The sequence below is a fragment of the Notothenia rossii genome (assembly GCF_949606895.1).
Source record: "Notothenia rossii genome assembly, chromosome: 2".
NCBI classification, from domain to species: domain Eukaryota; kingdom Metazoa; phylum Chordata; class Actinopteri; order Perciformes; family Nototheniidae; genus Notothenia; species Notothenia rossii.
In genome coordinates, this window is record NC_136904.1 from 92672946 (window position 1) to 92677200 (window position 4255).

Here is a 4255-nt window from a genome sequence, read left to right on the forward strand (position 1 = left end):
CCCGGTTACTCTGCATTTCAACCGTAAACAAACACAAGTGATGTTTCCATACTTTGTCAGTTTGCTCATAAAGTATTAAAGGAGAAATAGAAGTTTTATGTGAAGTATAAACAAAATGCACTCAATTTATCACGCTTCAAATGTCATAAGGTGTGAGGATTATCCTGCCTAACAAAACATGAACATATCATCAATCGTTCTTGGCATGAGAGCTTATTATCTGCAATGGAAAATATGAGCTTTTTGTCGAAGGATGCTAAACTGCAGGTTCCTTCCTCTTAAAGAACACACCCAAATGTTTACGTTAAGAATACAAGATGGAGAACGTTTCTTTTTCAATTAACAATAAAAACTCCACAGGGAACCTTCAGTGTGATCAACAACCACACTAGCTTGTGTGTGTGTGTGTGTGTGTGTGTGTGTGTGTGTGTGTGTGTGTGTGTGTGTGTGTGTGTGTGTGTGTGTGTGTGTGTGTGTGTGTGTGTGTGTGTGTGTGTGTGTGTGTGTGTGTGTGTGTGTGTGTGTGTGTGTGTGTGTGTGTGTGTGTGTGTGTGTGTGTGTGTGTGTGTGTGTGTGTGTGTGTGTGTGTATATAACAGTGTGTGTTGTGTTGTCTCCAGGGCCCGGTGTTTCTGCGTGTTCAGTCTCACCCGTGCAACAGACAGGAGAGCCGGGCTCTGAGTTTCAGCGAGGAGAAATCCCACTGGCAGATCCCCATGAACGAGGTCAACATCATCTGCCATGTCACCACCAAAGATGGTACACACACACACACACACACACACACACACACACACACACACACACACACACACACACACACACACATACACACACACACACACACACACACTATCCACACTGTCATGCAACACATTCGTAGGTCTTGTGTTCATCACTGGGTATGTCCAGTGGATATATTTGAAAGGAATAAACGGAGATATATGGAGAAAATACACAAATAACAAAACAACACATTTATTTGCATATTTTATATATTTATCATTTAATAAATTGATTTATATTTGATTTTTGCAACATCTGTCCTCCCAAACCGCCCATACACCTGCTACGTTTGGTGGTTAAAGTGTGTAACTGTACATTGTTTTAAATAAAAACACACACACAGCACAGTTTAAATAATAATCCCACAATCCCCTCTGTTTTTTTGTTTTGCAGATGTGGTGTACGTGGCCACCTGTAACCCCGTGTCTCTGTTCTCGATGAAGGAGCGCGGCGACACCATCCAGAGCATCGAGCTTTACGACGTGTTCCCGCGGACCATCAGCGGATCCTGGCAGCCGTTCATCACCATCGCCCCGCTCGGGAGTCCTCTGGACGGACAGGTGGTGCTGCACGAGGAGCAGGTCGGTACACACACACACACACACACACACACACACACACACTCACACTCACACACACACACCACACACACACCACACACACACCACACACACACACACACACACACACACACACACACACACACACACACACACACACACACACACACACACACACACACACACACACACACACAAAGTTTGTAAAGCAGGATCACACTAATTAGGAACTTGATATTTAATGTCATTCTGACTTAATTAAAGTGAACAGGATGTTGATCATATTGAAGGTGTCCTGAAGAGTTTTATTGTAAAATGTTGTACATCATGCATTTGTCACTAAAACGTCAGTATATTGTAAGAGGAAGAAACCCGCCCTATTCAGAAATCAGCTTAATAAGAACGGTGTGTGGAATATCTCACTAGCAGCCCCAAAAGAGTTCTGCTGGGATGACGCATTATTGTAGGCCGAGCCTACACCTGGCATTGGTTTGTTTTTCTGGACCAAAAGCCAATCGACTATTCCAGTAGGTTTTGATTATTGAATCAAATATGCTCTGATGCTTGGAAAGGTTTGTTAATACCTGCTACTTTTTACAGTATGACACTGACACTGAACTGTGACTGCCCGTAGCAGATGATATCAATATGTATCACGCCATCCTTATGCACAGGTTCTATGGGAATGAGGACAATCACATCAAACAATATTGCTCTGAAAGTGCTACTCGTGGTCCAAAACACCACATGGTACCTTTTTAAAACAGTAGAGATAAGAAAACACACTTATAGCTTTAAAAAGAAGTGTTGGCTGTAACAGTGGCCATCATGACCTTCTTCATAGTGAAATACACAAGCAGTGTGAATGTCAGATTTAACTGTGAGTTTTGTGGAGCACCAAACAAGTGAAAGTAGTGGTTTAAACACAACTGCACACACACACACACACACACACACACACACACACACACACACACACACACACACACACACACACACACACACACACACACACACACACACACACACACACACACACACACACACGCTAACTGTGAAGGAATCTCATGTCCTCGTTTACTGGCCACTATAACATGCAACACTGGTATTTAAACTTTATTTTGAAAGACAACCACAGATTCCTCACAGATTTAAAATAGCTCTGCAAAATTCCGTTTTAGTTTCTTAAAATGTCCGGTGGTTAGCGGTTGTTTGACTCTCTCACCCCGTAAGACCCTGTCCTGTGACGGCAGAGACCAGAAACAATGTGTGTGTTGGAGATGTTTCTCTCCGAGCAGATCACTTTTACAGCTGCTGCTTATTAGGCAAGAGCAGGGGAAAAATCTAAAAATACCTCGATGACGGATCATGTTACGTCTGTCTAAAGATGAAGAGGTCCAGACAACAGAGAGTTCATTCATGGGTCATCAGGCTTCCAGGGAAATCACACACACACACACACACACACACACACACACACACACACACACACACACACACACACACACACACACACACACACACACACACACACACACACACACACACACACACACAAATGTGGTTTTACCAGGAATTTACACACAAATGCATGCACACACATACATGTGAAATATGGAAGACGGCAGCCGCTAAAATACATAAACGAAATAAATGTCTTAATAAATCAACTGAAATGCTATTAAATGTAATGGTTTATATTTCTGTATTTAATTGTACTTTAAATTATTTACATTTATTGCCATTTTAAGTAACTTAACATTTATTAGTTATTTCTAACTTCAAGCCGCTTTCATTCATCACACCTAAATCCTACATGGACATAATATTACCAGGTCAAGGACACACACACACACACACACACACACACACACACACACACACACACACACACACACACACACACACACACACACACACACACACACACACACACACACACACACACACACACACACACACACACACACACACACACACACACACACACACACTCCCTCAGAAGACAGAGTATGTTTGGAATCAGGAAATGGGGTCTGCTGTCCCTGAAGAGCAGCGCTTGTCGTCAGTGGTGTGTATGTCAGGAATGGGAGGCCATAAGGAAACCATTAGTGTGTTGCTCATAAAACTCAATTGAAGAAGAAGTGTCGTGCGTCACAAGCGAAAGCCTTTTACACATTTCAGCCAACACACACACTCTATATATTACAGTAAATACACACACACACACACACACACACACACACACACACACACACACACACACACACACACACACACACACACACCGAGGCATCCTGATGCTCATCCAAAGCACGTAAACACAGAGGCACATAAAGACAGTGTGTATGCATTAAGTGAGTTACAGAGCAGTGTTCAAGTTACTTTAGATAACTCATATCTATGTGGACAAGAGCGCCCTCTAGTGGTTGTAAAGCTATCTGACTGATCTGACATGAGACACACCTTTGTTTCACATTATATTGCATTATTAATAGTTTAAACACAGCAGGAGAGATATTTACCAAAATATAAATGTGGCTATACCTTATCTTAACTAATTTTCTTTTTAGTTTTAATTGGAGAGATGGATGTTGAAATGCACATCTGTAAAATAAGAAAATATACAAATGTCGAAATATTACTTTATTAATGAACTTGTGAAAATGATATAAAAAAAAAGTGTCATATGTTTGTCATCCAAGCCACAACAGTACATTTAAATAAATGGTCATCCTAAACATGTATATGGGTGGCTGTGGCGCAGTGGACTAGTGCGTTGTGTTGGGGTCAGGGGGTCACAGGTTCAAACCCCACTGCAGTCAGCATGTCGTTGTGTACCTGAGACACTTCACCCCAAAGTGCTCCTGTGGGGATTGTCCACAGTATTGAGTATGTAAGTCTAAGTCT